Source organism: Sminthopsis crassicaudata, chromosome 6 (assembly GCF_048593235.1).
Source record: "Sminthopsis crassicaudata isolate SCR6 chromosome 6, ASM4859323v1, whole genome shotgun sequence".
In the NCBI taxonomy this organism is placed as follows: Eukaryota; Metazoa; Chordata; class Mammalia; order Dasyuromorphia; family Dasyuridae; genus Sminthopsis; species Sminthopsis crassicaudata.
In genome coordinates this window covers 40,971,894-40,994,085 of record NC_133622.1, presented here as the reverse complement: position 1 = coordinate 40,994,085, position 22,192 = coordinate 40,971,894, and the positions used below count along the sequence as shown (strand labels likewise).

At 36.5% G+C, this 22,192-nt stretch overlaps 1 protein-coding gene across 5 annotated transcripts in view; it reads left to right on the top strand.

Annotated features, from left to right (window-relative positions):
* The first annotated feature begins 4,264 nt into the window (after positions 1–4,264).
* CLOCK (clock circadian regulator) overlaps positions 4,265–22,192 on the top strand; it is a 102,266-nt gene continuing 84,338 nt past the window's right edge. For 2 of the 5 annotated variants that reach the window (XM_074275454.1, XM_074275453.1), the window contains exon 1: positions 4,266–4,497. The gene's annotated coding sequence lies outside the window, so the exon portion shown is untranslated. Of the gene's footprint in view, positions 4,498–19,410; positions 19,430–22,192 lie in introns of those variants that run through there. The other 3 variants (XM_074275455.1, XM_074275451.1, XM_074275452.1) reach the window with 3 other exon arrangements.

Here is a 22,192-nt window from a genome sequence, read left to right as displayed (position 1 = left end):
CCAGATCTCAACTGGAATGAGCCAGTTCAACTTTACAGCCTCTTCTACTCCCATATCCTCTGCTCCTTTATATTGTCAGCACTCAAGGAATTTCCATATCCCACGCCTAACTCCTTTGGGTTACTCCCACCATTTACCTGCTTTGATCTTCTTCAAGATCAAAAGATCTTAGAGGATGTCTTTCACTATAAATTTTTGTTATCCAATCTCAAATGAGCCTTCCCTATAACATAGCAATCCTTTTAAAAATATAACTGATTAGCTCCCACATTTAGTCCAGTAACTATTCCAACCTTCTTTTCTTTCCATTTTCATATTGTGACTCCTATAGCTGAAACGATAATATCAACCATGTTTCCATTAGGTCCATGATAATATGCTAGGATACTTGGAAATATTAGAGAAAAACTACCAGATATAGTTCTTGCCTTCTAAGTGAGCTTTCTCTTTATAGAAATCTAAATTTCCAAAAAATGTCTTATGTTCTCACTTCACCTCAAACACCACAATATGTCTGATCTCCCAGGAATGGAATCTCAGCCATCTATGGTTTTCTCCCCACATTTGAAATTAAACCAGTCTTTCCTTTTAATTCTCTGAGTTGAATCCATGATTTTGGTTATTTCATGTCTGGATTACAGTCAACTCTACAACAATCATTTGAGAGCTTCGGATAAAACTATCCTCCTAGATCAGCCTTTCAACTATCATTTTCTTCTCCCAAATCCTCCAAATCCAGGTTTGAGTACCATTTTCCTTATTACAGGCAAGCATAACTGGTGTCTATGTGTGTGTGTGTGGGTGGGTGGGTGTGGTCCCTTTCAGTTTCACTGATGTGTTTAATTTTTATATTGCAAACATTTACAAATTACTTCAATCTCATGAGAGTGCCCTTGTAACAAAGAAAAACAGTTAAGTAAAACTAATAATAGTGACTTCTTTTGAAAATACATCAATATACTGTTGCACTCCCACCTTTCATTTTTAAAAAATGGACAGAAATCTATGTTCTCCCCTTCCACTCTAACATTATCTTATTCTTTGATATTACATATATCATAATGTGCTTTTGTTCATGTCAACCACGGAGTTATATTTTATTAAAAAATAGAATTACTAAAATTTTATTTTGTTTCTCTATATACTCTTCTCCCAGACACCTGGAATGGATATGGGTGGGTGACTATCAAAATAAAGATGGATTTGATTTTCCCCATTCTTGATCATATAATATATACATACAAATAGCCTATTTTTCCAATGTAATGTTCCTCTCACTATTCAAAACTTACAGCAAAATGTCACCTACTCTAGGAAATTTTTTTTTTTTGTCTTTTGGGTCAAGAAGAACTTTCCTCAAATCACTAGCAAACTTTGAGTATGTATATCAATTTCCATAAAGAGGAGAAAAAAAAAAAGTTGTTTTTTTTAAACTGCTTTAGTCAAGAAATACTTGATTTATTTGCCAAACAGGAAAAAATGGCATCCAAAGAAGATGACATTGGTTTAGATTATAAAGTCATTTGTAAAATTTTATGGAGAAGTTTAATAGAAGATTATATAAACAATAGTACTTCATAAGTCAGTGGAAAGCAATGGAGGAGGAAATTATTTTAAACAAATCTTGTTGAGAAATTCAACTACCTCCAGATCATCCTGAGGACAGTTAAAGATAGAACTTTAGAAAGGAAAGACTACCAACAGAAGAAATATGGGAAAGAGCTAGTTGTTTTTGTAACATGCCCTTTTCTTCCTCAAACAGTGGAATCATAGTACCAGATGTATTTCAAGAGGAAGAAGAAATGCTTCTGAAGAAACAACAATGAGATAAGCAGCTGTACACACTTAAGTCTATTTTGGAGGCCTTTTCATGCAACTACTCCACTAGTCCAGGCCTTCATCTTCTTCTACCCTGTGATTGATATCTGTCCCCCTATTTCAGTCTATCTCCCACATTGCTCCTAATGTGTTTTAGGAGTGTTGGGGAAGACTAAAAGCTCTGGAGTGGCCTCTCGGGGCTGTTTTCCTTGTCAGGAACTTGACTGGACTCATCCAGTGCTGAAGCTGGCAGGTTTGAGAGGACTAACATCCGCCAGCATTTCTCTGATTCAGCCTCTCCTCTCTTTGAAAATAGACCCCAGATCTTAGAACCCCCTCCCTGACAGGAGGGCGAGATTAGCTGTGGGATAAGGAGCAAGACGCTCAAGATACGGGGATCGTGTAGAGTAGAACTGGTTCATTCGAGGCTCAAGATAGGGAAGGAAAGATGAGGTGTTTTACGGGTGAAAGATCTGTGGAGAGATTCAAGTCCCAGTGAAGATGAAGCGGAGGGCTGTAAGGCAGAGAGAAAGTGAAATAACACTAGATCAGGAGCAGATAATTTCAGAGTTTATGGACATCAAAGAAGACATGGGTGATGACCAGATGGAGGGGTGTGATCATCGCTCATGGGCCCTTTGAGAAGGCGGGAGGTAAAGGTCTTTGAGAGAACATCTGTATAGGAGGGCACAAGTTGGAGGAGAGAATGCGTTAAAGGACTTTGAGGAAAGAAGTGTGTCTTGGGGGGCAGCTAGGGGGCGCAGTGGATAGAGCACCAGCCCTAGGACCCGAGTTCGAATGTGATCTCAGACACTTAACACTTCCTAGCTGTGTGACCCTGGGCAAGTCACTTAACCCCAGCCTGGGAAAAAAAAAAAAAAAAAGGAAGTGTTTTGGAGGTCAATAGATAAAAGCTACCAGAATTTCGAGGGGATTCTTACGGACTGGAAAAAACCTCAAAGGAGAAGAGGCTACTCAGTGATGGGGATAGAAGGAAAATCTGAAAGTGCCGATAAAGAGCAAGGAGAGTATCAACTCCCACTCGTGTTGGAAAGGATGTCCGGGAGTAGTCATCCCGATGGAGCTAGGTCTCAGTGACTGCATGGGAGAAAAGAAACATGACATTTCCTCTTAGCAAGTATTCCTAATTACGCCCTCCTCCCCATGACCCGAGTATAGACTGCAGCTTCTTAAGTGGGGGGGTCTCCTAGCTGAATGTGGGGATCATGAAGTCATGATTTATGGTCAGCAAACACTTGTTGCATAGCTATTTTATATACGGGGGTACAAACGATTTTTTGGGGCGAAAAGGGGTCAAGAGTGGAAAAAGTTTAAGAAGGTCTGAATCTGTTCTTAGACAGGACAACTTTAAATAAATGTTACTTTAGGAAATTTTATTGACATATCCAGAATGCAAATGTTTAAAAAAAAAAAAAAAAGTACACCGATTTCAATTTCAGGATATTCTATCAAAGATGAAAACGCGCAGGAATGGAACCATTATCCTCCCCCCAAAATGCTTCTGTTCTGCCAGATAAGCCCCCACGGAGTAATTAACTACGGGCTTCCCGGGGCTAACGCTTGGGCATCCCGCACCTTTTATTGATTAAGGAGTCAGTCCCCGGGCCATGGTTGCCCCGGTGCACCCAAGCTCCCTTCGGGCATGGGGGGGGCGGGGAGGGCTACCTCGGCCCCCCGGGACAAGTAGCGGGATCCCGGCTCTACCCCCAGGGCTGTCAGAATCCAGGCCACGCGCACCCGGGAAGGGCTTGTCTCTTTCCTCTCCCCCCTCAGCCCTCCGCGGCCTCCAGGAGCGCGCTCCAGCTGCAGCTTGAAGAGGCAGCACTGGGACCCCACCTCCCGGCTTTCCAGTAACGGGATCCGCTCCTGCCAAATGCTGGGAAGGAAGGCTGGAGCGAGACCTCCGGGAAAACCCCAGCTTCCTCCGAGCGCCGGCCAATCTGGGAGCCGGGAGACGCGGGGGAGGAGGAAGACCGCTAGTGGCCGCGCAGGCGCACAGCCTGCACTAGAGCGGGGCAAACAGGAATCTCTCGCCCCTCCCGCCTCGAGCGCCCTCCTCCAGGAATCCGCATGCGTACCAAGAGGCTCCTGGAGCCTGGGAGGCTCGGCCGAGAGAATGGGGCGAGGGCGGGTTGGGCCTTCGTGGCCGGCGAGGACGGCGGTGGGCGCATGCGCAGGGTGAGACGCTCAATCACAGATTTGATTTGCGGCTTGCCGATTAAAAAAAAAATTAGGAGAAAAAAAAAAAAAAAGAGCCTGCTCCCGCTACGCGTGCGCTCTGCGGGCAAGCCTCGCCTGGGCTGCTGGGCCCGGGGCCAGTTGGTTGCCGGTAGGCTTGACTTGGCGGCGCATGCGTGTTAGCGGTGCCGGCGGATAAGGGGAGGGGAAGAAAAGAGGAGGGGAAGGAGAAGAGGAGAGGGGTGGCCGCAGCAGCCGCGGCAGCAGCAGTACCAGCAGCAGCGACCGCGGCTGTCGTGACTGCGGCTCCTACTCGCGGACCGCGGGGGCTGCTGCCGCCGGTGGTGGGAGCTCGCGGGGCGCCGGGCGCTGCGCCGGACAGGCGGCAGCTGCTGCGGCCACTCGGCGGGTGGGGGGAGGGGGGCCGGGAAGGAGCCGCCGGAGCCGCCGGAGCCGCCTGAGCCGCGAGCCGCCCGCACGGTGAGGGCTGAGGGCGTTGGACCCGGGCTGGGGCCGCGGACGCGCCTCCCGCTTGGAGCGCCGGCCCGACAGCCGGCTCCGCAGGGGGCCCGGGCCGCCGGGGTGGGGGCGCGCGGGGCTACCTGGCGGGCGCGGAGGGGGGCGGCGGGGCACCGAGGCTGTTTCCTCCCGGACCCGCTAGGCCTTGTGACCCACTTATTTCTGTCACCGCTCTGGCACGTTTGGAGCGCGGCTGGCCCGGGCGGCCCAGGGCCCGGGACTCCCGCGCGGCCCGCCGGGCATCCTCCCTGGCCCGCCCCCACCATCCCCCTCCTGCGGCTCCGGGCCCTGGGCACGTGCTGCCTGGCCCGGGCTGCGGGGGAAGCGTACGCGCCTGGACTCGGTCAGCTCCGGGAAACTTTGGGCATCCCGGTGTGCGTGTGCTTGCGTCCGTGTGTGCGGGCTGGGTACGGTGACAGACACGTATGAGCGGGTGTGTGCGTACGTTACAGGTGTGTGATGGAGACACCCACGAGGGTGCCTGCAGGTGTGTCTGCATGAGTATGGTACAGGTGTAACGAGTGTGCCTGCAGGTGTCTGTGTGCATGCGTGGTGCAAGTGTGTGATGGACACACATGGGTGTGCCTGCAGGCGCGTCTGCATGTATCCGTGTTGCAGGTGTGTGAGCGTGCGTGTGTGCATGTTGCAGACATGTGCACACGAGTGTGCCGGTGCCACACATTACATGCACTAGTGTGCCTGCTGTGTCAGCACGTGTGCATGTCTGTGTGCATGTATGTTACAGATGTATGATGGAGACACAAGTTACAGATGTATGATAGACATTCACAAATGTGCCTGCAGGTGTCTGTGTCTATGTGTTATGGGCATGCAGGTCAGTGTGTGCCTGCAGCCATGCCAACATGCACGTATATATTTGTGTCCACCTGCACGCCAGTGTGTGCGACAGCTCATGTCTGTTTTGTAAATGCATGTTGTGTGTGTAACATGTAATAATTTACATTCTATATGTATGGGCTGCAGCCATGCCAGCATATGGATGTGCATGTCAGTGGGTCAGCTTGTTTGTGGTTTTGTTTATGTATAAATAACATATATATATATATATATATATATGTGTCTGCCTGTCTGTTTGATATGTGTGTGCATGCATGGCAGCCAGCCTGTCTGTTATATGCATATAATATACAGACACATACTGTGTGTCTGCAGACATCTATGTGCAAATATATGTATATTATATGTAGATTGTGTCCCAGCACATGTATATATGTGTATATATTTATGTATATATGTGTATATATTTATGTATAGGGGGATGGGTATATGTTTGTACATAGATGTGTACATGTGTATAAATGTATTTTTATATGTATACCCAAGGAAGCGCTAGTGCATATATACATGTGTAACTAAGTGGGAGCATGTACATGTGTGCACACAGGAAAGAGTGTGTGTATACTTGTGCATTTGTATATGCATGCTTGCACTTATATTTTGTGTGTGTGTGTGTGTGTGTGTGTATATATATAAGAGAGTGCATATACAGGTATATATGTGTATACCACATTTATATTTATGTATTATCTGTCTAACCAGACCTCCAAAAAACAGGATTAAAAGAAAAAGAAACTTGTCCAGCCACACTTTATTGGTTTATTTGTACGATCCCTAAAATCAGAGTAATGTAGTTCCATTAAGCTTGCATTTTTGTATCTGGTGAGGATTTTTTTTGGGGGGAGTCATTTGTTTTTGTTTTTTTGGCAGGTTGAAGGTGTAGGAAAGGGATAGAAGGAAAAGAGGTTTTACATTGTTGAATGTAATATAGAAACATTCTAATCCAAAGTATGTATTTTAGAAAGTTCATTCCTTTTACTGAAATATGCCCTTTGGGATTCCTCCAATCTGATCTTGCTTTAAAACGTGTTTAAAAGTGTTAAAAATGCTTGACAGGGGGGAAAAAAAGATTATTTCCTAAGTTGAGCATATTTCTTTGAACACATTCAGTGGCCTTTTTAAAGTAACTTATTTTTTAATTCAAGAAAATGAAAACTAATGGAGCACTCTTTGTGGACTTTAATTTTGATTAGGAACAGAGATTTTAAACTTAAGTGAAATACAGAATATTTTGTATTTCCATATTTTATTTCTTTGGCTGAATTATGGACTATTACGGTGTTCTTTGAGATCATGCTCATATTTTCAGAGGTTAGCTCCATTGCTACTGTGTACTGATTTTTCTACTGAAAAATTTCATGTTAACCACATAGGAAAAGTGAATATTTCAGTAAGTGAATTTCATATTATATTTGGTGTGTCTATGTATTCTGCATTTTACCTTAAGAAATTTAAGCATCTCAGCAAGTACTGTGTATAAAATTCATATGATAAAATATGAGAGTTCTCTTGGAAATAAATATATTAACTAGTTTTAAAACTCAGTACATATCCTGTTTTATATACTCCTAAAATTACCGCAGTTCTAACTTTAATGCAAAAAAGAGTATGGGGACAAAAGGAGGTTTTAAAATACTTTTTTTTTTTTTTTTTTTTTTTAAGACTCCCTCTAGTGGCTAATAAGATGATTCTAGATGAAATTACTTCATCAAGGACTGGGACAAAAATATGGGGAAAGTTATATTGTTTTTGAAACTTTTTTTTTTTAAAAAGCAACTTACCAGTCTTACTTTTCTTTGTAAGTTTTGTATTTGTGTGAAAAATTTTCGTATTATTATTTTTGTGTTCCTTCTTGGCTTACATGTAATTTTATTCCTTGGTAGGCAGTTATTTCCAATTTGCTTTACATAGGGGTACTGTTCAATTTTGAATATACCAGCTAGTTATTCCCCACCATTCTCCCCACTAGTGACCATCTTATTTTTTCTGCCATTTGCTAATAATACTTCGTTGTAATCCAGAGACAAAAGAATGGTTTTGTATAGATCATAAAATTTAGTTAGTTTTCCATAACAGAAATGCAAATATAAGTCTTAGAAATACTTATCTCTTCATATTTGAAAGGCCAAGTTATTTTAGGGACAGTTTGTATTGCTATAGGTATGTTAAATACCTAAATGCTCTTGATTTCAGGGGATTTGGATTTGAATGTCTTGGTCTTCAAGTCTGGGCTAAATGTTCTGCTTCAGCACAATTTTAAAAAATGTATTGAATGTTTTATTTTTCTCTAATTACATGCAAAAACAATTTTCAGAATTCATTTTTAATACTTTTGAATTACAAATTTTTTTCCTTCTCCCTTCCCACTCCTCTCTTTGAAAAAGCAAGCAATTCAGTGTAAGGTTATATATTTGTAGTCATTTAAAACATATTTCCACATTAGTCATGTTGTGATAGAAAACAGACCAAAAATCTAAAACACCCAAGAAAAATAAAATTTAACAAGTATGTTTCAATGTGTATTCAAATACCATCACTTCTTTCTCTGGAGGTGGGTAGCATTTTTCATCATAAGTCCTTCAGAATTGTCTTGGATCATTGTATTGCTGAGAACAGCAAACCATCTTATAAATATAACTGTTACTTTATATATAGTATATTTCATTTTGCATCAGCTTATCTAAATCTCTTCTGGTTTTTCTGAGAGTATCCTCCTCATTTTTTATAGTACAATAGTATTCATCACAATAGCATAACAGTTTGTTGAGCCATTCTCCAACTAATGGCCATCTCAATTTCCAATTCTGTGCCACCAGAAAAGTGCTGCTATAAATATATTTTACATATGAATCGCTTTCCTTTTCATTTTTGTTTTATCTCTTTTTAGCTATAGGCCTACTAGTGGCTTACTAGGTCAAAGGGTTTTATGACTTTATAACCCTTTTGGGCATGGTTCTAAATTGCTATAAAGAATGGCAGAATCAGTTTACAACAGTCCATAAATGTCTCATTTTCCCCTATATTCTCTCCAAAATTTGTCATTTCCTTTTTTTCTTGTCCTATTAGCCAGCCTCATAGGAATGAGGTAATACTTAAGTTATTTTAATTTGCATTTCTCTAGTCAATAGAGATTTAGAACATTTTTTTCATATGAATATAGTTAGCTTTGATTACTTCATCTGAAAACTTCACATCTTTTGGTCATTTATCAATTAGGGAATAGCTCTTATTTTTATAAATTTTATAATAAGTTCTCTATATATTTGAGAAATGGGGCCTGTATCAGAGAAACTGAGTTCAAAATTTTTTTCCACATTGATTGCAACATGTATTTTCCTCCACCATCCCCTCCCATTTATTCTCTTCTCTCTCCTTTTACCCTGTCTCCCCGTCAAAAGTGTTTTGCTTCTAACTGCTGCCTCCCCCAAGCTGCCCTCCCTTTTATCGATTTCCCCCCCCTCCACACAAACATACACACTCCTTTTTTTATTCCTATGCTGGCCCACTTTCCCTGTAGGAAGATAGATTTTTATATTCAATTAAGCCAATTCTAATGAGAGCAAGTTTCACTCACTCCCAAGGACTTGCCTCCCCCATTTTCTCTTCCATTGTAAAAATTTTTGCTTGCTCTTTTTCTATGAAATAGTTTAACCCATTCTACCTTTTTTCCACTGCATTCCTCTTTTTCATCCCTTAATTTTGTTTTTTTAGACATCTTTTCATATTCAACTCACCTGTGCCCTCTATCAACACTCTTAACCTGCCCTAATGATGAGAAGGTTTTTATGAATTGCAATTATCATCTTCCCATTGTAGGAATGTAAACAGTTTAATCTTATGAAGTCCCTTATGATTTTCCTTTTCTGTTTATCTTTTTGTGTTTCTCTTGAGTCTTGTATTCAAAAATCAAACTTCCTATTCATCTTTGGTCTTTTCATCAAGAATTGAAAGTTCTCTATTTCATTGAATGTCCTTTTTTTTTTTTTCCTCTGAAGAATTATACTTAATTTTCCTGGACAGGTGATTTTTGGTTATAATCCTAGTTCTTTTGCCCTCCTGAATATGAGCAGCAAAATCTTGTGCTATCCTTTGCTTCCATGATACTTGAATTATTTATTTCTGGCTGTGTGTGGTATTCTCTCCTTGACCTGGGAATTCTGGAATTTGGTTATATTCCTGAGAATCTTCATTTTGGGATCTCTTTCAGGAGGTAAATCAGTGGATTCTTTCAATCCTACTCTCTAATTTTTAGAACATTATGGATGTTTGTTTAATTTCTTGGAAGATGGATATCTAAGGCCTCCTTTGATCATGGCTTTCAGGCAGTCCAATAATTTTTAAATTATGTCTCCTGGATATGTTTTCCAAGTCAGATGTTTTGTCAGTGAGATATTTCATGTTGTCTTTTTTTTTCTCCATTCTTTTGGTTTTGTTTTATTGTTTCTTGATTTCTTATAGTCATTAGCTTTTATTTTCTCAGTTCAATATTTTTTTCTTAAATGAGTTTTTGTATCTCTTTTTTCATTTGGCCAATTCTGCTTTTTAGGAATTTTTTTTTTTTTTTTTTTACTTCAATGAACTTTTGTGCCTTTTTTCCCCATTTGGCCAATTCTGCTTTTTAAGGCATTGTTCTCCCCATTGACTTTTTGTATCTCTTTTACCATTTGGCCTAATTTGTTTTTTAAGGTATTTTCTTAAGTGTTTTGTGTGTGTCTCCTTTACCAAGCTTTTGACTCTTTTTTTAAATGATTGTCTTATATCACTCATTTCTTTTTCTGGTGTTCTTACTTGATTCTCAGAATCCTTTTGAGCTCTTCCATGTCTTGAGATCAATTCATATTTTTCTCACAAGCTTTGGATGTAGGGCTTTTGACTTTAATCTTCTTGTCACTATGGTAACTTCCTGTAGTGAGATTTTTTTTTTCCTGTTTGCTCATTTTCCAGTCTATTTTTTGACTTTTAACTTTTTGCCAAAGTGAGGTTCTGCTTCCAGAGTGGAGGATGTACTGTCCCAAGATTCAGGGATTTTGTGCAGCTGTTTTCAGAGATCCTTCTAGGGACCTATAAGTTTTCAGTTCTTCCAAGATGGTATGATCTAAAGACATGCTTTAACTACTCTCCTGGCTTATTCCCTGGTCTGTGAGTCACCAAAGCACTCTGCTGCCCTGAAATTGTAAGGAGGGTACTGTTCCACTGTAGCTGCAGCAACCCCTGGAATTTACTTTGAATTTTTCAACCCCTTTACTGTCTTTGGGCTGAGAGCTCTGAAAGTAGCCACTTACACTGCCGATTCAGTATTTGTTAGGGCCCAGCTTTGCTGGTGTAGCCTGCCCTGAACTGTACTCCACCTTTACCCAATGAGATACTCCTTTCCTGCCAACCTTCTAAGTTGACTTTAGCTGGAAAATTATTTTACCCCGTCCTTTTCTAGGACTTGTTTTATTATTTCAAAGTGTTTGGAGGGCTTTTAGGGAGAACTCAGGGGAGTCTGCCTTTTTCCTACCATCTTGGCTCTACCCGCCTATCTGTACAATGTTAGCACATTTTTGCCCACTAGAAAACTCTGGAAAGTTCTATGAAATATACCTCAGACCAGACCATCATCCCAAATAAAATACTACTTGATTCAGAACTAATGAGTGATAGAGAGTAGAAGAAAAGCTGGGGATGACATGGCATATGCTTAGCCAATAGCACAATGGCATGAGACATCTCCAGGCTCAATGACTGCCTACTGGTCAAGCTTTTGCCAAGCTGTTGTCATTCTCAATTTTTTTCAGTTAGATTTTTTTTCCCTTCCTCTTCCTCTCACTCTCAATTGTTCTTTCATATATACACAAAAGGAATGGCAGACACAACTATATTCCCAGATACAGGAGAAAAATATTAGTTTACTTCAATAAGTTATTGCATTCATCTTGAAGTACATAGGTAAGAAGAGCAAAGTCACTATCAGTCACTGCTAGATGCTAAGCATCTCTGAAATTTATGGTAAGAGATTACTTCTGTACAATTTATTGGTTTGAGAAATACATAAGAGTAGCGTGTGTGTGTGTGTGTGTGTGTGTGTGTGTGTGTGTGTGTGTGTATAAAAAGCTCATTTTTAAAGATTTTTTTGGGGGGTGGGGCAGTTAGGTGGTGTAGTGGACAGAGTACCAGTCCTAAAGTCAGGAGGGCCTAAGTTCAAATCTGGCCTCAGACAATACTTTCTAGCTGTATGACCCTGGACAAATCACTTAACTCCAATTGTCTCAGCCAAAATTACATATTTCCTCTGGTGATACTGTTGTATTGATTCAAGTCATAGAATTTCAGAGTCCCAAGAATTAAAGGTTAACCCTTGAAACCTTAAAAGGGTGATGAAGAGAAATAAAGGGGTGTATGAGTCGGCTGCAACTTATTGCCTGTATTCCCAATTGGTGATAGCAAAAGAGCTAGAGATTCTCGAGATCCTTCTTGAGAATTGATGGAAAGACATGAACTAGATGAAGGGGTAATGGTTATGTTGTAGGAAATACCCACATTGAAAAAATCACAGATACCACAAAGCATTGACATATGGGAAGAGAAATGACAACTTTGAGTCTTCTTCTTTATCTCTGCTTCTTGTGTCCTTTCTCTGTACTTTGTCATTGGAGCAGTGGTTTACCCATTTACTAAGTTGGACACATGGGGACAGGAATAGTTTCTTGTTAGAAAAAAAAATGACTTGAAGGACCTATATTTTACTCACATCTGTGTGACAACTCCCATGAAAGATTTTGTCCTATTGTGCTAAATATATGTGTATTATACATCTATACACATACATATCTCCAAAAAATGAAAGAAGAGAATAAATATTTAGATTCATGAGCACAGCTTTTGAATAAGCAATTTTATGACCTTTGGCATTTGTTTTAGCACTATTTTATTTCCTTTATTTATTATTAAAATGATATGATCTTTAATTTGATATTAGAATGTGCTTTTTTTTTTTTAGTATTGTTAAATATTCTGAGTTGGGAAGTAAACATTCTATATTATTAAATAATTTACATTTAAAATTTAATATTTTAATCTGTTATTCTTCCCCAAATGTACTCACCAAGTAACTTTTAAAATAATTTTTTAAAATGCTAGTAGTAAGATGAAACTAAACAGAGTGTTGTTTCTTAGAATTTCAGAATTAGGAAAGACCCCAGAGGTCATCTGGTCTTGAGTAATTGTGTAGGGTTTTCATCTATAGAACCTAAAAATAGTTATCCCTTCTCCACTGGTAAATATTCACTATTTACAGAAACATTTCAATTCTAGACAGTTCTAATTGTTTGGAAGTTTTTCTTTATATTCTACAGAAACTGGTCTCCATACAACTTCCACCTATTCTTTCCAGATATTTCTTTCTGTATCCAAGGAGAACAAGTTTAATTTTTCCCAATGACAGCTCTTGAAATTCTTGAAGACATCATGTACTGCTTGAATCTTCTCTTCCCCATCAGAAACATTCCCATTTGCTTCAGTTGCTAATTTTATGCATGGCTTTCAATCCTCGTATTGTCATTCCAGTCTTGGGGAAAAAAACCTAAAAACCAAAACTATATTATATAGTGGTATATGAAGATAATGGAATATTATTGTTCTATAAAAATGTTGAACAAGTTGATTTTAGGAAGGCCCAGAAAGATTTCCATCAAGGATGCTGAGCAAAATAAGCTGACTACGAATACACTGTATATATTAACAGCAAGAATATATAATGCTCAACTATGAAAGTGGTTCTTCTCAGAGGTTCAGTGATCTAAAACAATACCAACAGATTTTTGACAGAAAATGCCATCTGCATCCAGAAAAAGAACTAAGGAGACTGAATATAATTCAACACATGCTATATTCACTTCTTTTCTCTCTTCTTTTTTAAAATATCTACCATGGTTTTTCCCTTTTGCTCTGATTTTTTTGTCTCCCAATATGATCATAAAGCAATGTGTATTAAAAATAAATTTCCTAGAAAAAATTTAAAAACTATATTATACAGTTTGAAAATCTTAAAATGCAATTTTTAAAGTTACTTATCTCATTTGTACTAGCAATAGTCGTTTTTTGTTTTTTTGTAGAGAGGAGGACTTATAAACACAAAAAGGCAATTTTTTTGGCTTGGTTATTAATTTTCTGTAATTAAATATTATACTAACATTTGACTTTTTCCAAGTACTTTATAACTACTTGTTAATTAGCCTTTTTACATCCACTAATGGGTAAGGAACTGGTGTGAACAAAATGGTTATTTGAGAATCCTTATTTCCAATAGAAAATAACCTATAGAAATATCTATAGGTTACTCAAAGACTCAGCTGCCTGAACTCACTCTGAGAATAGTTTCAGCTCTTATGGTAGTACTAGTGGAAATCTGATTATCCTGAAATTTTTTTGTTCCTGAGCATCTCATTGAAATATAGCAGTATTGCAGTTTCCAGTTTTTATTGCTTTAAGCTTATATGGAAAAGTTGTTTATACAATGAGTGTATTTTACACAAATGTTACTTCCTATTCAAAGGTTTGGGTGTTTTTATAGTATTTGGAATATGATTCATATTTTATTACATTAGTTATCATTGGTGTGTATTTTATTATGTATTTCTTAATTTTAAAAGATAAATGCAGTTTTTGTTTTATTTAGATATCTATCATTTAATCAGATATCTTACTAATTCTTTTAAAATAATAGAACTGAAAGTAAACATCAATTGCTATTCTTTGGTGTATAAAGATTAATCCGCCATGTTAACTCCTATGACTCATATCCATTTCTGTTAAAGTTCCTAACTTTCATATCAGGTAATTTGATAGTTATATATCAAATGAAATTCATCATTTGAAAAGTTTCAGTAGAATGTTCTTTTAAGATTAGAATTCCATATAAAGTTCTTCTTTTAAGTTGACATCTAGATAAAATTATTTCTGTGATTTCCCATTAAAAATATTCTTTGCCCACATAATTCAAAGAAGGATCAATGGCTGGTTGGTGTTAACAGCCAAGTTTATTTTCATAGTTATACTTTATTTAATGTTACAATTGGTTTTCCTTTCTTGAACATTGTGTTCAGAAGAGGGAGGTAATAGAGTCTAAGCAGTAGTTGGAGGAAAGATTGCCTAGCATTAAAATAGATACCTTTCTAGAATGATTTCTTTTAATAAGGAATGTGTTTAAATTCTACTTTGTAATTTTAACCTAAGACAAAAATGTATTCTGTAGCGCAGTTATAATTTGGGGAAAAGGCTATAAATTTAAACTATTTTAAAGATTTCTTTTTGTTATCAATTGAAACACTATCAATTACACGTTATTTTTAAATGACCAGTGTTCATAGCTTATAAGTAAATATTGAGTGTTTTCTGTGTTTTAGGTATTGTACTAGGTTCTTGGGAGGAGAAAGGCAGGCAAAAGACACTTCTCAAGAAGTTTACAGTCTGATGGGGAAGACAACATGTAAATAAATAAAGCAAATTATATACAGGATAAGTAGGAAATAATTAATAGAGGGACGGTATTAGAATTAGAGGGGTAGGGAAGGGCTTCTTGTAAAAGATGAGATTTTAACTGGAATTTTAAGGAACTCAGTAGGTGAAATTGAAGAAAGTTCCAACATGGAGGGCATACAGAGAAAGTAAAATATTTTTGTTTTTTTATTTTAATTGTGATCATTCTCTATTCTTTACTGCTTTTTAAAATCCTTCTGATTTTTAAAATACAGCTTCTTGGAGTCTTCCTAGTCACTTTGAAAACATTTTCTTTGTATTTGTCTGTAGTAGTAAGATCAGATTAGCAATAATTTAGGAGTATTCTGCTTTTTAATTGAAGCTTTCTTTACTTTGCATATATAAAATTTTACTTGAAATTTCAAGAAATTAAGGAACTCTACACCAACAAGGCCCTACCATTAGTCATCTTATATTTCACTGTTACTAGTTAAAATTTTTGTATCTGAATCAGAGCTTCACTTGGACTGCCTTTTACTTTTTAAGTTCAATAATTTATGTGCCACTTTTTCGGTGTTGTCTTTGCTACATGTTCTTAAAGATTCAAATATTTTGTTTATCGTTTCTTATTTTAAAAAGAATTAAGGATCATTCTTCCAAATAGATTTCCATTTTGTTGTGACTTAGTTTTGAAATTGCAAGGTTTTTTATAAGATTCAATTAAATTACAACAAAATTATCAAATGCCTATTATGTGGAAAGGTAGTTTAAAGTAAAGAATGACCCTTGTCTTGTGAAGCATAAAAGTTTACAAAAAATGGGGAGTGACAGAGAAAAACTACAACATTTTAGAGAGATATGGATGAAGTGCCCTGTGAATTCAATCAAGTGAGCAAGGATAATTTAATTTTCTGTGGGGATCAGAGAAGATCTTATCATGAACTGCTATTTGAGCTGGACCTCAAAGCCTTGTGACAAAATTCAGCAGGTCAATACTGGGATATAATTCAGGTAATGGAAACATTGAGATCCAGAGTGGGGGGGGGGGGGAGAGAAGGAGGATATGGGAAATCACAGGCTTATGTAGAATCAACTTGGTTAGAGGCCAGGAGTAATGTAAAGCGGTACTGGGCGGCCCAGTTTTGTTAGGAGATCTTGAGCACCAGGAAAAAACGTTTGAATTTTGGTAGTGAGAACTAATAGTAGAGTGTGATAGAGTAATAGAGTACCATGACCTGATGAAGTAGTGTGGCATTGTGGGTAAAGTGCTATTCTTGGTGTCTTGAAGACCTCAGTTAAAATATTGCCATGGACGCTGAATAGTTATGTGACTGTCACTGAACAAGTCTCTCAACTGCTCAGTCTGTAAAATGGGAATAATACTGATAATTTTACCTAACGGATTGTCATGATGAGCAAATGAGGCAATGTGTAAAGTATTTTGCAAATCTCATGACTCCATAAAAATGTCAATTATTGGTTTATTATTATGCATAAGAAACATTAGTTTAATTGAAATTTGAAGACTGGATTTGAGATACCTGGGTGGGGAATGGACAGAGAAAGGTTGTTTAGATATTTGTAATAATCCAGAAAGGTAGTAAAAAAGATCCTTATGCTAAGACATGACAGTGAGAATAGAGAGGAGAGGTTGAATATGAAAGATTGCAGAGGTAGAATTGACAGAACTTGATAAGTCTTGCGCAGCAAACTTTTAGAGACATTTGAAAGTCTTAAGTATTGCTTTCCATTCATGTTGCAGAATTGTATTTTAGTAGTAGTAATATTATTTAGCTATTAGGTAACAATGTTCTGGATTCATTTACAGAGTACTTGAAAGGAGTGCATGGTAAGCTGGCTCTTTTTGGTTACAAAGGCAGTGCCAACAAACTGGCATAAAAGATTTTTTTAAAGCTAACAAATATTTAAATAAGAAATTTAAATATTAGAACAGTGATGACTTGTAAGTTGCATTTTAAAATTTTCACCACGGTTCAGTAAAATTCATTTTTAGGAAGAACAAGATAAAGTAAAACCATCTTTTTATTGGAAAATGTTAGTTTTGATTTGCTTAAGCCTTTTAGTCCTATTAGAATTGTATGTAAAAGTATTTTTGTAATTTGAAGGTTATTTTAGTTTGTTAAGAGTATGTGAAATAAATTTATGTTAAGTAGTCTGCTATTGTGGCCTGCTTCGGTTTTCTGGCTTTATTGAAATGTTTCCATTGTTTTGTAAATTTGTTATTTGGATGAACTCTTGATAAAATTTAAAACATGAAATATGTGAAAGTAAAAGAAATTAGTGAAAATTAGCAAAGTTATTAAAGGTTAAGTGCACAACAATTGATGTTTCTCTTGGGTGATTTGTGTGTTTGTGTGTTTTGAAGTCCTAAAGAGCTTATTGGCATAAGATTAGATAATAATTCTAGGACAGAAAAGCAGCAGACTGAGCACGCTGCTTTTTTTTGGGTCATGCAGAGTCTTTGGAGAATTTATCTACAAAAGGAAAGACTTCAAGTCTACAAAATCCATGTACTCTTTTCAGATTGCCTTATTTAATTCTGTCTAGGAAAAATTTTTGAGTGCGATCATATTTACAAATATTTTAAGGTTCCATGTAGCTATACTCCATTTACACAGCTCACAACTTCTTTGATACTACTCCTTTGAAAGTTTCTGTGGCCAAAAAAATTCCTTAACCTGCAGCCAGCCCTGGAATTGAATCTCTGATTTTAGCTTGTTCTCAGACAATAGTTGCAAAAAATTTGCCAGATTAGAACCTGCCAGAGCTTGTGTTGTGTTGGCATTGCCTTTGTAACTAGAAGAAGCCAGCTGACATGCACTTCTCAGAGTACTTGGTAAATAAATCCAGTACATTGTTATCTAGTAGATAAACAATTACAAATTAAAGGGAAGAAAATAGATAGTTCTCCAATTTAGTGTTTGAAGACTCTTTGTCTAATGAACTTGCACCTAAAATTTAAAACAAAAGAATAGAATTTCTTCTTTTTTGGTTTTATTGATAATATACTGAAATACTGATGGTTTACATGGCTTTATTTTATATCGTTCTACTTTGCTGAATGTCTTATTATTCATTTTTAATGATTATTTGGAGTTTACTGGATAGTATGTATCATTTGAAAAGAAGGGAATAGTTTTCTATACTCTTTGTATATATTTATTTTCTTGATTTCTTCTTGTTATAATTCACATTTCTAGCACCATGTTGAGTATCCTTGCATTTTCCCTTCTCTTATTGGACAGACCTTTAAATCTTTGTCCATTACATATAATGTTTGTGCTTCATTGTAGATAGAGACTATTTCCCATGTTAAGGAAAAATTCGTTTATTCCTGTGCTTTATGGTGTTTTACATAGAAACTGGCGTTGGGTTTTGTTTAAAAAAAAAAAAAGAAAGAAAAGAAAAACCTTTTTAGCATCTATTAATCATGTTTTGTAAATTTTTTTGTTAATTGGTTTCTTAAGTTTATAGTTTTAGTTTATTGAATTAATCTTGTATTTCTGGTATAAATTCAACTTGATTATAGTGTGTATATGTTGTAACTTGTTTGCTAGTACTTTATTATTTTTGCACCAGTGTACCTTACTTTAAACATTAGAGATTCTGCCATAGTTTTCTAACAGCTTGTTTCTTAAGAAGCAGTTGAATAGGAAGTGATTCAGGAGAGGAGGTGATTCAGGTCAATTCCTATAGATTTATAATAGGAGAGCCATCTGCATCCAGACTATGGGATTAAATATGATTACAATATGGCATTTTCACGGTTTTTGTTGTTGCTTGCTTTCTTTCTTTTTTTTCTCATTTTTTTCTTCTTGATCTGATTTTTCTTGTGCATCATGATAAATGTGGAAATATGTTTTAAAGAACTATACATGTTTAACCTATATTGGATTACTTGCTGTCTGGGGCAGGGGAGGAACACAAGGTTTTGCAAGGATGAATGTTGAAAACTATTTTTGCATGTATTTTAAAAATAAAAAGCTATTTTTAAAAATGTGATTTTAAAAAAGCAGTTGGATAGCATAATTAACTAGATTGATAAAAACAAAGAAGACAATATATAGATAGTTGTTAGAAGAAAGTTGTTACTAATTTGAGGGTTATTTTTTTTCTTTGTTGGAAACCGTTGCCTTTATTATTTACTACTAGGAGTGTATAGTTTTGGATGAGAATTGCAATTTAAATTTTAATTGCAAGATCTGAAACTTCTTTCACTGGGGATTTTAAAGAAAATGTTAACTAAACCTTTCATATATACAGAAGGATAGATTTCATCTGTAGTTTTCAAAATGTGATCCCAGGACTACAAGTGTTTTTTTGAGGTTAGATAATGGCTCATGGCTTCATCTAGCATAGTATTGATATTTAAAATGGCATTATTTAGACTTGTATCTGGTATAAATAATTTAAGGCATGTTATAAGAAAAATAATTAAAATCATAGAATTATTTAGATATAAAATCTGGATCATCCTAATCCAGTGTCCCCTTCCATTCATTTTACAGATGAGAAATGCCTATCAAAGCTTCAATGACCTGCCCAAGATCCTCTGGTAAAAAGCCTTTCAGTAGTAGCTACTCAATAAATATGTATTTAATGAAGGAACAAAATGAAAACTTTTTTCCTAAAGCAATGTGGTATAGTGGAAAGCATTCTGGATTTGGAGTCTGGTTAAGTCTCTACTTTTACTATGACATTAGGCAAGTCTGTTGTCTCATCTGTAAAATGAGGGGATTAAGCTCAAAAACTCTTGAGTTCTGATTCCAAATCTGTGTTTTGTATTTTGTTTTTAAGTTAATGCTGTTATGCTGGATTTCTGACTTATTCTGATAGAGTTTCTAGGTATTTTTTTTTTTTTTATTGGGGGTGGGGGTAGGGAGGATGGGTTGGCCACTGTGACAAGTTTGAAAACCACCATCCTAGATAACAGCTTTTGAAGTCCCTGGGAGTTGTAAAAAGTAGCATGATCCCAACAACTTTTCCTATAAGTAAAAACAACTATCTTGCCTTTATCTATTCCAAGGTATAACTATTTTTCACTTCATCATTTTCTTTGTATTTCAGTTGTTAATAAACTGAGAGTAATTATCACAAAGTTATTAAGTAGTTCATCTTATTTTGAGATTAGTAATTTTTCTTTCTTTTTCTTAACATTGATTATTAGAGATTATTTATAAACATCTTTTAAGTCTAAGTTTATATGATAATTCAGGTGGATAGCGTCTTAATAGATTCTTTGTAGATGATTTGAATATTTACAATACTCATAATAACTTGTTCAGTTACTCTTTGAGCAATATTACTGTTCCTGTATATAATATTCTCTTAGTTCTGTTCATTTCACTCTCTATTTCATGTAAGTCTTTCCATGGTTTTCTAAAACCAAAATGCTCATCATTGCTTATTTGCTTCATTTCCATTTTTGTGGTGCTTTGGTGAAATTCACTTGTAAAATCTTTTTTGGAATATATATACTTTCACAGCTTAAATATGAGGTTTTTAATCAGGTAGTGGGAGAATAGAAGAAAGCAACCTCTGAAGAAAGTTGAATTGCCCTCCTTTGTCATCTACGTTTGGGCAACTTGGCTTTGAAATAATAGCAAATTTGTGTAACTGTCCAATCACATGCCTACTCTGTACTCCCCCTGTAATAAAAGTGGTTTTCCCTTTCTGAAATGTCATATTAAAAAAAAAAAAAGTGGAGTTCCAGGATAATTATTCTTCTCTTAAAATTGTAAAGTAGCATATATAAAAGAAAAAAAATATCAAGGTTGGTAACAGAGACAAGTCTTTTGCCTCTGTTCTTGATTGTATATTATTTGTATCTTCGTGATCTCAAAGTTGATTAGATAGCCTGTTTTAAAAAAGTGCCAGCTCTGAAGTCAGAAGGACCTGAGTTCAAATCCTACCTCAGACACTTAACACTTATTAGCTGTGTGACCATGGACAAGTCATTTAATCCCAATTGCCATAGCAAAAAAAAAAAAAAAAAAAAAATTAATTATAGAATTGTAGATTTAAAGTGAGGTGCAGGCCCTTCATTTCTTACAGATGAAGAAATTAAGATGTAGGGAAAGTAAGGGGTATGACTAGGGTAATGTAACCAGTATTTGATGTGGGGTTGGAATCTAAGTTTTCTAGCCAAGGTACCCTTCCAAAGTAATTAGAAGGCTGTTACAATAGTCCAGGCTCTGGGTGATAAGGGCTTGAATTAGCATGATTGGGAGTAATTGGAGAAAATGTAATGGATGGGAGAGTTGTCATTGAGGTAGAATTAATATAAAAGACTTCTATCTGAATGGATGGGTGAGATGAGAAGGAAAAAAAATCCAAAAGAGACAAAATAGAGAGACAATAAGTATCAGGAATTTAATTAAAAAAAAAAGTTTTCAGAGTATGTCCTGGAATAGATATTTAGCCCAACTTCTTATGTTCCCTACTCCTTATAAAATTTATTTTGTTAGAAAATATTTTGTTACTATAAAATACTTAGTCATTTTTATATGTAATTGTTAAAGGGACTTTTCTTGATTGAGTAAATATAAAATAAAATACATAAAACCTAAATTAATCAAATCATAGCCATTTGAGTTATTCAGCTAACAGTAAATTGGATTCATCAAGTGATTACTATGTTCTAGGCACTGTCCTGAGATACAAAGGAAGGCAAAACACAGCTCCGTGTCCCCCTACTTTTAGGAGACTCATTCAGATCATAGATAGTTCTTAAATGTCCACCATGTGGCAAATAATTCATGGTACTAGCCACACAAAGACATAAATTAAACAGGTCTTTTCCTGAAGGACTTTGATTTCTTTTGCAAGTAGAAAACAACATGTATAGATTTTAAGTGTACACCATGGTCTAAAAGTCTATTAAAGCTTGAAGTTTATTAAAACACTTAAAATTTTAAACTGCACTAACATTTTTGGAACCTGCATATGCAATATATTCAAAGTAAATATAAGGTAATTTTGGGATGAGAGGAAGAAAGGTGCTGGAAAGTAGGGGCAAATTGGGAAAGGTTTTATGTAGCTGAACTTTGAAGGAAGCTGGCAGTCTTAAGAGTCAAGGAGGGAGTTAATTCTAAGAATAGGGGACAATGTATTTGATGGCATGGAGAATGGAGATGGAATGTAACATTAATGACCCTTAAGAAGGCCAATTTGTTAAGGGGAGCAATATGTAATAAACCTGGAAAGATAGACTAGAGTAAGGTTGTGAAGGGATTATACATACCAATAAAGAAGTATATAGTTCATGCTAAAAGCAATAGAAAAACCATTAGAACTTCTTGGGCTAGGGAGCATCATG